The following is a 14121-nucleotide window of genomic DNA, read 5'->3' on the forward strand; positions in this document are numbered from 1 at the left end:
TTTGACCCTGTCAACCTTTTGTACTGTTTCCCTTCTATATTTTGACCTATTGACCCTGTCGACCTAATGTCTGTCTAACATATGGTGTCTATCTATTGACTGTCTAACTAGACACTGTCTATCATCCAGATACCGTCTCTCTCTCCCTCTCTCTTTCTCGGATGTCACAATTGAGGTGCTGTGTGGTAGTCAGGTTGGCTGATAGTCAGTTCTGGGATGGCTGGTAATTGCTTGACAAGGCGCTGACTAGCACTGAGATGTGCAGCTGTTGGCCCTTAGTGAGAGAATGGCTGGCTGACTGAATTCCTGTGTCTGACAGGAGAAGTGTCTCAGCCTCCCTACTTAATTCCCTTAAGGTCATGGTAGGTCTCTCCCTACACCGCTTCCTCAGCTCACTTGCATGCTCAGTGTGTGTGGTGGAGATCACCTGTTGCTCCGATCACCTCGGCTGTGTGCAGCTCTGCGCCTTCCACCTCCTACGCTTGCACCCCACAGACTGTTCGTCACTGCACACTCTGTGCAGCTCTCTCACTTGGTTGCAGGTCAGTGGCTTCCCGATAGCGCTACTCAGTGGGACACTCATCTCCTCACAACACTTGGCGGGGCTCTCTCCGAAGTGTGCGTTCTCTCTGCTTTCTTCACTGAACTCTCCCTCAGAGCGATAACTCCAATTTTTTTCTGTTTTCCTCTCTAGGCATCGCCCCCTGGTTCAGAAGTCAACCAACTGCCATACAGCTGTCCTCCTGCTCTCCAGAAACTGCTGCTCCACTTCCCCAGGTCCTAGTGCCCGTGGTGTTTGTGCTACTGCAGACATAACATTATGAGAGGGGTTTGTTAACCCTGGTGATGCCACAAAGCAGTGAAGGAAGTCCAAACAAGGGATGTGGCGACCCCGTAGAAGTCCTACACGTGTTTCTGCAACAGGGTATCAAACAGACACAGAGGCCAGAGAGGGAGACAGGCAGAGCTAATTTACAGAAGTTCAGAACTAGTTACTGTGAGTGTGTGGTATTAAATATGGCTTGTTATTAGGCCTTAGTATGGAGTTATTTTTAAGTCTGAGTTCAGTTTTCTGCACATAACATGCTCAACACCTGTTTATTATGAGTCTCACTGACCCTACTGGTGCTGCCGCCTGCTGATAAATATATGTTTGGGACTGTTTTAGCTGAGGAAATTAACTGGACTAACTAGCTGCACTAATGAACAAAGGACCTGATTCAGCAGTAGACGTATTTGCAAAGTTGCACAGGGTCCTGCACCTGCACAGATTCCTAACAATTTGGAACAACATCCTGTACTGAATCAGGCCCTAAGTTCATTTCCTCAGCTAAAAACAAATCACAGATATAGCAGCACTAGTGGGATTAGACTCATAATAAATAAAAATGAGCAATCATTGAAACACTGACCATGAAGACAGTCTGACTGTATTCTTTGAATTCTGAGCAATTATTGAAATGTTGACAATGAAGAGAGTCTGATTGTATTCTTGGAATTAATTCCCTGAGTAACGCCTTTCATTTTTCTGTATATATGTGGATGTGGCAGGGTTGGCAGGCACGAGGGCACAGGCCTGCCGCAGTGCAGTTGTGGTTGGGCACTTACCTTCTGCCACCCATTCCAACCTTCAGTCCATCAACCAAACCAGACAGTACTGGAACCCAGTTCTGACTCGGATGGGAACTCCCTGCTGTTTCCTGTAAAGCAAGGAAAACAAGCTACGCTGGTGTGGCAAAATGGGACATTTACTTGCATCCAACGATACAAGACTTGTATGTAATGTCTAATGTATAATGTAATGGATGCCAGCCTGTCCTCTAAGTGAACTCATAGCTACACATATATGGGAGTAGAGGACACTTGATGTATAATGGAGAGTCTGGGGTTATTTTATGGCACCTTATCTAAGAAGCTATAAACTATAGTTAGAAGAAACATTACAGAAAAGCCAGGCCAGGTCAAGAAACCTGACCTCTTGAAACTTAAGAAGAGAGCTGTTGAAAAAGTAAATCTGGTTTCTCACTGACTAGGCACACAGCATTGAGAGTTAAGGAACCGGTGGGGGCTGCAGCTGTGAGGGGGCTATATCTGCCCCTCTCACACATACTGTGTTGTTCATTTCTGAGGGAAACAGCTAAGAGCTGGGAATGCACCATATATCCCTTACATTGTGAAATCTCTCCACACAAAAGGCTTACCTGCCGTTGAGTAAGTTAGGTTTCTGAAATTATACTCCCTTTTGTTTTATTTGAATTAATCTTTTCCTCATTCCGGATGACTGATCCTTCTTCCGGTACCAGAGGGCGGCGGCCTAGCATTTGCAATGCTGCTAAAGCATTAAATAATAACAATTATGTGTCATCTACAAAATGTTGTACGGGACTTAAGGGAAAATACTTATGTCAGGGCGGTTATTTTAGATGGGAACATTGGGTTGACCAAAGAGAAAAGTAAGGTGGGCAATACTAAGTAAGGTGGGGTTGGAGAGGGAGCAAGAAGGACAGTCTGTATCAGTAACTCTACGGATGCACTAGTTAACCAGGATGGGAAATCTTTAGGAAAACAAACAAATAAAGGAACCGATAAACTAAAATGTATGCTTGCAAACGCAAGAAGTCTAGCAGGTAAAATGGGGGAATTGGAATTGTTAGCATCAAAGGCTGATTATGACATAAGTATTACGGAAACATGGTGGGACAACGCTCACGACTGGGTTGCTAACTTGGAGGGGTATTCTCTTTTTAGGATGGACAGTGCTAACAAAAGAGGAGGAGGTGTATGTCTTTATGTTAAACCATCACTTAAACCATACCTAAAGGAGGTTATCTATGAGGAGACTGGCGATAATGTGGAGTCACTATGGGTAGAAATCTCAAGTGGGGGAATTGATGCAAAAAACTAGTCATAGGCACGTGCTACAAACAGCCGGATATTAGCATACATGAAGAAGAACAACTATTGCAGCAAATCAAAACGGCTGCGGGATTGGGGGACATCCTTGTCATTGGGGATTTTAATTACCCAGATATAAACTAGAGTAATGATTCATGTGCTACTGCGAGGGGCAGTAGGTTCTTAAAATGATTAGGGATCACTACTTGTCTCAATTAGTCGAGGACCCAACTAGGGGTAAAACTACCCTGGATCTAGTAATTACTAATAATGTGGACATTGGCCCTCATTCCGAGTTGATCGGTCGCAAGGCGAATTTAGCAGAGTTACACACGCTAAGCCGCCGCCTACTGGGAGTGAATCTTAGCTTCTTAAAATTGCGACCGATGTATTCGCAATATTGCGATTACTAACTACTTAGCAGTTTCAGAGTAGCTCCAGACTTACTCTGCCTGTGCGATCAGTTCAGTGCTTGTCGTTCCTGGTTGACGTCACAAACACACCCAGCGTTCGCCCAGGCACTCCCACCGTTTCCCCGGCCACTCCTGCGTTTTTTCTGGAAACGGTAGCGTTTTCAGCCACACGCCCCTGAAACGCCGTGTTTCCGCCCAGTAACACCCATTTCCTGTCAATCACATTACGATCGCCGGAGCGAAGAAAAAGCCGTGAGTAAAAATACTTTCTTCATAGTAAAGTTACTTGGCGCAGTCGCAGTGCGAACATTGCGCATGCGTACTAAGCGGATTTTCACTGCGATGCGATGAAAAAGAACGAGCGAACAACTCGGAATGAGGGCCATTATATCAAACACTAAAGTTGGGGAGACTATGGGTAACAGTGATCACTATATGATCACATTCGACATCAGTTTCAGGAAACATAGCTACAGGGGTTCCACCAAAACTTTTAACTTTAGGAAGGCTAATTTCAGTATGCTTAGATGTGCACTTAACGACATAGAGTGGAAGGTTCTGTTTAATAACAAGATCACTTCGGAAATGTGGGATGTTTTAAAAGGGTTGCTGGATAGCAATATTCATAACTTTATTCCCATGGGCAGGAGTATTAAACTCAAACCGATGTGGCTTAACAAGAAGGTTAAGGCAGAAATGGATTAAAAAAAGTGGCTTTCAAAGCATTTAAATCTAATGGAAAGGAGGAGCCTTTCAAGTATTACAAGGAGTGTAATAAGAAATGCAAAAAAGCAATAAGAGCAGCTAAAATGGAAAATGAAAAGCAAATCGCTATAGAGAGTAAAACCAATCCTAAAAAGTTTTTTGAATACATAAACGGTAAAAGGATAAAAAAGGAGAGTATATGTCCATGAAAAGATGAATTAGGAGAATTGATAAATGATGACGAAATAAAAGCGGTAATACTGAACAAATTCTTTTCATCAGTATTCACCAGTGAAGAACTGATGGTGGGAGTAGAGCATAACAATTGTGACAGTAATGATTCATGGTTAGATACTTGTTTAAGCGAAGAAGTAGTCCGGAGGAGACTAAGCAAAATTAAGATTAATAAATCACCTGGTCCTGATGGACTTCACCCGAGGGTTCTTATGGAGCTTAGTTCACAACTAGCACGACCCCTATACTTGATTTTCAATAGTTCAATTAGATCAGGCATGGTACCGAAGCATTGGCGTATAGCTGAGGTAGTGCCATTATTTAAAAAGGGATCCAAAAATCTTCCGGGAAACTACAGACCAGTTAGTTTAACATCTATAGTGGGGAAAATATTAGAAGGAATTCTAAGGGACGTCATACAGGAGTATCTAAAGTCCGCTATGATTATTAGCAAGAACCAGCATGGGTTTGTGAGGGACAAGTCATGTCAGACTAACTTAATTAGCTTCTACGAGGAAGTGAGCAATAATCTTGATCAAGGAAAAGTAGTGGATGTGGTCTTCCGAGATTTTGCAAAGGACTTCGATACAGTTCCTCACAGGAGACTGATGATCAAATTAAAGGAGATTGGCCTAGGAAAAACTATTTGCACATGGATAAGCAGCTGGTTGGATAGCAGGGTACAGCGAGTAGTGGTCAACGGGAAGTCCTCAACCTGGTCCCCAGTAGTCAGCGGAATACCACAAGGATCCGTACTCAGACCACTACTGTTCAACATATTTATCAATGACCTAGAAATAGGCCTGAAGAGCACAGTGTCAATCTTTGCAGATTATACTAAACTGTATAAGGTAATTAGTTCAGAATTGGACGTGGAGTCCTTGCAGAATGATCTATCTAAACTTGAACTCTGGGCGTCTAAATGGAAAATGAGGTTCAATACAGACAATTGCAAGGTTATGCATTTTGGGACTAAAAACAAACTTGCATCCTACATACTAAATGGGGAACACCTAGGGGAAACAGAGTTGGAAAAAGATTTGGGGGTATTCATTGATAATAGGCTTAATAACCATACACAATGTCAAAACGCAGTAAAGAAGGCAAGTAAGGTGCTAGCGTGCATAAAAAGGGGAATTGAAACAAGGGACTCGGATGTAATCATGCCGCTGTATAAGGCATTGGTACGTCCGCACCTGGAATATTGTGATCAGTTTTGGGCACCATTGTATAAAAAAGACATCAGTGAACTCAAAAGTGTTCAAAGGCGAGCTACTAAATTGATTAAAGGCATAGAAGGAATGGATTTAAAAAAGGAATGGATACATTTCTGAATGAAAAAGCTATCCAAGGTTATAATACTTAAAATATCAACGTGGTTAATCCGGGGGTAACATGAGTTATAATAGCCAACTAGTCATAAAACATTATTTAGCAAGTATGTAGAATCATCACAACTTAAAACAGGTTGAACACGATGGGCAATTTGCCTCTATTCAACCTCAAATACTATGATACTATGTTACTAAAAGCAGCTAGCGAGCGAACAACTCGGAATGACCACCCATGTGCACTGCAGGGGGGGCAGATATAACATTTGCAGAGAGTGTTAGGTCGGCCGTTCCTGTTTCCCTGATGATGTCGGCTTCTTGTGGATCTCACCTACAGGCAACAGGCAGTGATGCTGGCTGGAATGAGTCTCACTGAAGCACCCTGTCTACACAGGTATCTCAGCCCCTAACCACTGGGTGCTTGGTAATGGGGACTGCTGCCCTTTTGGGAATGCAATAATGGCTCTCTCGGGTGTGGGATGATAGATAGATAGATAGATAGATAGATAGATAGATAGATAGATAGATAGATAGATAGATAGATAGATAGTGTCTAGTTAGACAGTCAATAGACCCATTAGGTCGACAGAGTTTGATGGTTGACAGGGTCAAAAGGTCAACATGATAAAGATAGACAAAACAAAAGGTCGACAGGGTCAAAAGGTCGACATGAAAATGGTCAACACAATTAGGGTAGACACCATTTTTTGCATTTTTGGGGTTTGTGTGGATATTTTTGGAATATGGGACCCCCAATTGTAGAAAGGCATACCCTCGCCACGATTCGGGCTCATTTAGCTCACCACAAGGTTTATAATCAACTCTATGCCGACATGGATAGAGAAGGTATGAAATAGTCCAAAAACAAGTAAAATAAAATAAAAACTTTACCTTTTTATGTCGACCATTTTCATATCGACCTTTTGACCCTGTCAAACTTTTGTACTGTTTCCCTTCTATATTTTGACCTATTAACCCTGTCGACCTAATGTCTGTCTAACATATGGTGTCTGTCTATTGACTGTCTAACTAGACACTGTCTATCTATCATCCGGATACCGTCTCTCTTTCCCTCTCTCTTTCTCGGATGTCACAATTGAGGTGCTGGGTGGTAGTCAGGTTGGCTGATAGTCAGGCTTACCTGCTGTTGAGTAAGTTAGGTTTCTGAAATGATCCTCCCTTTTGTTTTATTTGAAATTGTATCCTGATCTGTGTGTACTTTTAAATATTTCTCATAATCTTTGTAACTCTTTTTTTCTAACTAAAGCTCTGAAGATATTCTTGAAATGAAATACCTAATTTCTAGTTTCTAGTGATTCGTATGCCCAAGGCCTTCATGGCCCATGCTATCATTTTGCGACGTATTAATAAGTGTGTGTAGGCCGAAGTGAAGATGGCCTTGTGTTTAGTCACTAAAATTTTCTTGCTGGTGGCAGTGACGTGGTTAAAGTAATCCAGTAGTCACGGACAGTGATTCTCGGATTGGCGTATCTGGAGAATCGGACTGTGGTCGTGACAGCAGGGATTACCACCACTGGGCTCAGTGAATGTTAATCATTGGCACTGGTGGCCTCAGACTAGGTGCCCTTTGTTGGTGTAAAACCCTGAGACTTCCGGTTCCGGCTGCTATGTGATCGGCAGCGTGAGGAGAGAGCTCCGTGCCGCCCGCCAGCTTCCTCACCTTTAACTAGGCTGATAGCCTCCAGAAACCGCCGCAAAAGCCTCCCCACTGAAACCAAAAGCCGGGACCGCTGTATGGAGCGGTACTTTACGCCGAACATGACCACCAGAAAGAAGGAGAAAGAAAAGGAGAAGCACCGCGCAGATTCCAAAATGGCGCCGGACGCCGGAGCTCCGTTACACGCTCCCTCCTCTCCTCCTACATCCAGCCTGCCTGAAGTTTCACACGCTTCACCCACCCAGGTCAGTGATCCCAAGAATATACCCCCTGGAGACCAAACCCTATTTACTCCAGAAACTCCGGTCACATATAATGACATGGTGGGGGCTATCCGCATAGCCATAGATCCCCTGCTAAAAGCTCAAACGGCAGATATAAGTAAACAGATAGCACAGCTCTCACATAGAGTGCTACAAACCGAACAACGTGCTGGAGAGCTATTCCAAGACGTATCTGTGCTTAAGCAGGACATGCAGCATATCACTAAATCACAACACCAGATCTGGAATAAACTAGATGATTTGGAAAATCGATCTCGCAGATCGAATCTCCGTGTAGTAGGTCTCCCCGAAACACTTAAGGGCACCGAACTATACACATTCCTGCGAATCACTCTACCAGAGTTACTCGGAATATCCGCTGCCTGCAACGATATGGTGATCGAGCGAGCACACAGAATTGGCGCCCAGAAAACGCATGAAGGGGCCAGACCACGCGTAGTGCTTTTCAAATGCCTAAATTTCCTACATAAAGAGGTGATTTGGCGGGCATCCCGTAAAACACGCAATATCACATGGAATTCCTATAAGATTCTATTGTTCCAAGACTACTCAGCAGAACTTTCCAAAGCACGAAAAGCTTTTTCCCCCCTTTGCTCTCATCTCATACAGCATAACAGAAAATTTTCCCCATTGTACCCTGCACGACTACGTATATACTCAGGCACGTCCTTTGCTGACTTTCTCTCTGTAGCAGACGCTGAAGCCTTCTTAAAAGAAGAAGAAGATTACACAGACACACCTGATGACAATGATGAGAATTGACATTAAAACCATTGTTTAATTATATTACATTATACCAACCTAGACCGGAATACACGGGTCTTCTTTCTCTATGTTACACTTAACTACACTCACCGGACACCTCATTACTTACAGATGTCCACTCCTGCACATCCACGGGACTTCTGCATTGTAATATGAGAATTATTCATACGCTCCCAGGCTTATCTTATGCCTACAGCCAGATGGCATTACAACTCTGCCGCGGAAGGATTCCAGGAATACTATCCCGATTGTATGGCTGGCGGGACCGGCGAGGGCACGCTCTGTCCTTGATCTGATCCCTACATATATGCTAGTATACCACAGAAGTCATGAAGCTCTTATATTCATGTTTAAGAATGTTGGCGTTATGCCTTGTCAGTACCCCCTTGCCATTCAGGGGGTTACTTGCCTTTTACTTACAAAGCTATGTTCTTGGTACAGATAATTCTAACTGTACCATGTTGTTCCTATCCTCACACCTTTCTTTTCTCTTCTTCCACCCTCCCCCCACTTCCCCAGTTTTCCCCTCCCCACACAGGGCACTGCCGTTGTCTTACTATGCATTTAGAGTATATCTTCTTCTAACCACGTATAATATGAATAATGTCTACAATTAAAGTAGGATCCTGGAATATTGGCGGGATTAACTCACCGCAGAAAAGGAAGAAAATATTATTGTACCTGAACAAATTGAAATTAGATATTGTATACCTGCAGGAAACACATTTAGTGGCATCTGAAATATTGAAGCTGAATACCTTGAAGTGGAAAGTACTAGCTGCATCCCCATTTTCCTCTAAAGCCAGAGGAGTAGTGATTTTAGTAAAGAACACAATCCCTATTGAACTCACATCAGTAAAGGAAGACCCTGAAGGTAGATATATTATATGTAATGTGTTATTGGACCGTCGCCCATACCTACTATGCAATGTATATGCCCCCAACACCAAAATACCTATTTTCTTACGTAAAATGCTACATATTCTCACACCACTACACGACACACCACTTATTTTGGGTTGCGATTTCAACATGATCACCTCTCCCCAACTAGACAAACAAGCGACAGAAACTAGGGGCGCCTTCTTACCCAAAAAAGGTATTTCTTGGTTTATACAATCCCTACACCTTTTAGACACCTGGAGAGCATTAAACCCCATAGAAAAAGACTATACGTGCCTCTCCGCAGCACATGGAACACTATCCCGAATAGACTATGTTTTTATTTCTGATCACCTACTGCCCCGCATCAGCAAAGTCATGATAGAACCCATCGCACTATCCGACCATGCAGTGGTATGGATAGAATTACACCTGCATACTGAGAAAAGTTCCTTTCGATCCTGGAGATTCCCATCCTCATTAGCTCACTCCCTTACCTTTAAGAATAAACTTGAATCAACCTGGGACTCATTTTGTAACTCCAATGCCGAAACCCTTACAGATTCACCCCAAATGTTCTGGCAAGCTTCAAAGTCAGTCCTTAGAGGCGAGATTATCTCATTTACTTCCCAAACATACAAATCCCTAAACCAGGATTACTTACAGGCACAGTCTACTTTGACGGACTCGTTCCAATCCTATAAATCTGACCCGACCACTAATAACAGAACGCTATACCACTCAGCCAAACGAGAATTTGATAGCTTACTTATTAAAATGGAATCTAGATACTCCTTTAAAAAAGATGCTAGATTCCACCGGTTTGGGAACAAATCCGGCAAATTACTTTCACATCTACTACAAGGCCAACGATCACCAAAATTGATACACCCCCTCAAGACTCCTGGAGGGTCACTCACATCCACCAATGCCCAAATTGCCCAGATTATGCACCAATATTACAACACCTTATACTCTAAACCAACCACATCCCCTTCCTCTTCCCAGACCCAAAACTTTTGGAATGATTTACCCATACCACAACTTGACCCCACCATAGGTGCCACACTAACGGCGGCTATAACTGAGACGGAGGTCTCCCAGACCATAGCCCATCTAAAAGCTGGGAAGGCCCCGGGCCCGGATGGCCTTTCCTCTGAATTCTACAAACTGTTAGCACCCAAACTGACACCTTTACTAACGAAGGTTTTTAATAATATCCTCTCCACAGGACAAATACCCCTCTACTTTAACTCTGCCACAATCACAATCCTACCTAAGCCGGGCAGAGACTTATCTGACCCTGGCTCTTATCGCCCAATTTCCCTGCTTAACCTTGACTACAAAATGTTGACAAAAATACTTGCAGAAAGACTCAAACTAGTACTACCTTCTATCATCCATGGTGACCAGACTGGTTTTATCATGGGCCGCACCTCCACAGTGAACATTAGAAAGGTCTTATCGGCGATTATTACATCCCAGTGTGCCATACCTACTGTTCCAGCAGCTATACTATCTCTAGATGCGGAAAAAGCTTTTGATATGGTACACTGGGATCACTTATTTGACACAATGTCTAGATTTGGACTTCCCCCCCGTTTTATAGACTACATAAGAATCTTATACAACAACCCTGACTCGAGAATCCTCTGCAATGGTTTTATGTCACAACCTTTTCTTATTCAACGGGGAACCCGCCAGGGCTGTCCACTCTCGCCACTCTTATTTGCATTGGCATTAGAACCACTAGCCATAGCAATCAGACAATCTCCGCAATACCATGGTATTAAAGTGGGTAGTCTTGACCTCCGTCTTTCCTTATTTGCCGATGATATGCTGTTACTAATGTCCTACCCAGACCTAACACTACCAACAGTTTTTGAATTAATCAACGCTTTTGGTTCATTCTCTGGCTATTCCATAAATATAAATAAATCCGAATTACTCCCACTAAACGGCCCACCCACGTATCTAAATACACAAGGCCCATACCACACTATTAAAATAGCTACTAAAGCTATAAAATATCTAGGGGTGCACATACCCATACATCCCCCAGACCTGTATAATCTGAATTTTACGCCAGTTATCAAGGCTATCTCCAAGAAACTGGATAACTGGACATCTCTGCCACTCTCAGTATTGGGTAGAAATGCCCTGATCAAGTCGGTAATCTTTCCCCAATTGTCATATCTAATACAAATGCTTCCCCTACGCATGTCAAAATCAGATATAAAATTGGTGGAATCCTTGTTCAGTAAATTTCTTTGGAAAGGAGGCAAACCAAGAATCGCAGGTAGACACCTGCAGCTACCACGTGAAAGTGGGGGTGTCGGTCTTCCAGACATATCACTCTTTTCTCAAGCAGTTCACTTTAGATATGTACTAGACTGGTTCTATGAACGTAGTAAGTTCACCTGGTTCGAATTGGATTGTGCTCTGTTTGCCCCGTTCTCTCCTTGCGCCCTGCTACATTCACCTAGCTCCATGATCCCAGACAAAATACGCTCACACATGCTATTCAGAGATATCTTTCTGTCTTGGGGGGCAATTAACAGAAAATTATCTAGAAACCCAATGTATTCGCATTTTCTACCTTTATGGGGTAACCCACTCTTCACACCAGGCATGGAGGATGCAGTCTTCCACCGCCTACAATTAAAAGGCATAAAGAAAATTGCAGACGTATTTGACCCAGGTGGGTCCATATTACCCTTTCTCTCTTTACAAGAGAAATTTGGTATACAAACCTCAAACCTCTATGCTTACCTCCAAATGCGACACTACATTAACTCGCTGCCCCCAGCGATGAATGACTCCACTTTGTCTGATCCTCTATTCCCACTGCTGAACATATCATACTCTCGCCCGTACAAAACCAGATACTTATACAAAGAATTGCTCAATACCACATGCGATAAATTACAAAACAAAGTTACAACTTCTTGGTGTAGATTTATTCCAAATATCACAAAATCAGACCACATATTCCAACATTATAATAAAACATTACAGATACTGAAGACATCCTGCCTTCAAGAGATACATGTTAAAACTATGTACAGGGCATATATCTCCCAGGCACAGAGGCGTCACTTCGTAACTGAAGAGACTGGATGCTGCCTGAAATGCTTTCACTCCTCGGCAACCTTTTTCCACAACTTCTGGGAATGTGGTACCATTAAAAAGTTCTGGAATAAAATAGTTCAGTATATTAATAATAGTCTTGGAATAAAGGCTACACTACATCCACTGGCATTACTACTGACGAACTTCTCGGTTTGGGACTTAGACATATCCCAAACACACCTTTACCCATTCCTAACTATGCTAGTTACCATTGCAAAAAAGGTTATTCTTCAGAAGTGGATATCTAAACATACCCCAACTCTATCAGCAGTACACACTATTCTTCTTAAAGTTTTGTATATAGAACGTTTCTCTACTATAGCAGACTCAGAAAGGGGTGTGAAAAATTTTTACAAACGTTGGAGCCCTTATATTAACACCCTCTCACACGCAGCGCAGGAACAGATCTTCTCCAGATTTGATTCCACAGATTGGTCCCTACATCGGAAAGGACAACTGACACCTTGTTGAGCACTAGGCTGCTAGATTATAAAGTTGAAATATTGTATCATACTGTGTCCCTCTGTTGGTTTGTATCACTAAGAAAATTGCCAATCTTATATACCCAGATATCGACTTGTATCGCTATACCCCTCTTCCATTAGACTGTTTATCACGAATTCTGATATCAATTATACTAGAATGTAAGCACTCAGTGATTGCATAGTCAGGCGTTGACCACTCCTACCCCACTTCCCCCCTCTCCTTCCACCCTCCTCTTCTCTTCTCTTACTCTATCTTTTACGCTGTTATGTTAAAATTAGAGCCGGCTTTAAGACTATGTAGACTTACATCATACACAATGATACATGGGTCCTCCATAAGATAGCTACAAGCTCCAATTATAACACATTATTTGACCCGAATATTTCTACTTATGATTGACCATGTTGGTCCATATTATGTCTACTGTAAATGTTTGTTACCTCAATTATGAAAACTTAATAAACATTATTTGAAAAAAAAAAAAAAAAACCCTGAACGAAAATGCCCAAAGAAAGGGATGGGAAAACAGGGACAACATACACACACAGATTACGCACGAAACATGAATATTCTCATCTGAATTAATCTTGTCCTCCTTCCGCATGACTGATCCTTCTTCCGGTACCTGCAATAGATCACAAAGACACAGCTCACCAATGTGGCGCTGCTACACTTCATCCCTGTCAGTCCTGAGGGCTCTGGCTAGTCCAAGACTGGTTCAGCCACGCCCACCGCATGGTCTTCACCAGATGTGGATCAACTCCCACCACCTCTGGGCTTCCTGAAGCCTTTACCTGGGCAGCAGTGGTCCGTGCTAGCTCCTTTGCATCTCACACCACTGCCTCAGGGTTTCCGACGTCTTCACAGAAGGGTGTTAGCTCTTTGATCTTCACCCGGCAGGCGGTGTCCTCCCCAACATCATCTGCCTTCTCTCTTTAGGAGCTCTTCACTGCTCCTTCCAGACCAATGAACTGAGCTCTCGCACCCGGAGCTGGCTAGTATAAGACAGTGTTGGGGGACGGAAGCTATGATGTGGCGAGCCGCGATTGGCTTGTTGCCTCCCTTGCTGATAGGACACAAAGAATCATCCTGCGCCCTTACTGCAGGTGTTAGCAGTGCTCCTTGGACGGGAGCCGACTAATTCTGCTGCAGCAGCTAGAGCACCGCAGAGCTCCGTTGGAAGAGCAGCGGTCACACTTAGATTCCTCTGTGAACCACACAGGAGCTGCTGTATATGCAGGTTCCCCTTCAGTGCTTAAAGCCCGAAGGCAGGCATCTCCATTGTCTCTGGAAGTTACGCTCCTGGTCAAACATAA

The 14121-nt window shown here is 43.2% G+C and overlaps 1 long non-coding RNA gene across 1 annotated transcript; it reads left to right on the forward strand.

Annotated features, from left to right (window-relative positions):
- Positions 1-208: 208 nt before the first annotated feature.
- LOC134911401 (uncharacterized) lies at positions 209-1031 on the forward strand. The gene is made up of 2 exons (XR_010176538.1): positions 209-542; positions 695-1031. It is a non-coding gene; the product is annotated as an uncharacterized LOC134911401 (long non-coding RNA).
- The last annotated feature ends 13090 nt before the right edge of the window (positions 1032-14121 follow it).

The sequence above is a fragment of the Pseudophryne corroboree genome, chromosome 4 (assembly GCF_028390025.1).
Source record: "Pseudophryne corroboree isolate aPseCor3 chromosome 4, aPseCor3.hap2, whole genome shotgun sequence".
NCBI classification, from domain to species: Eukaryota; Metazoa; Chordata; class Amphibia; order Anura; family Myobatrachidae; genus Pseudophryne; species Pseudophryne corroboree.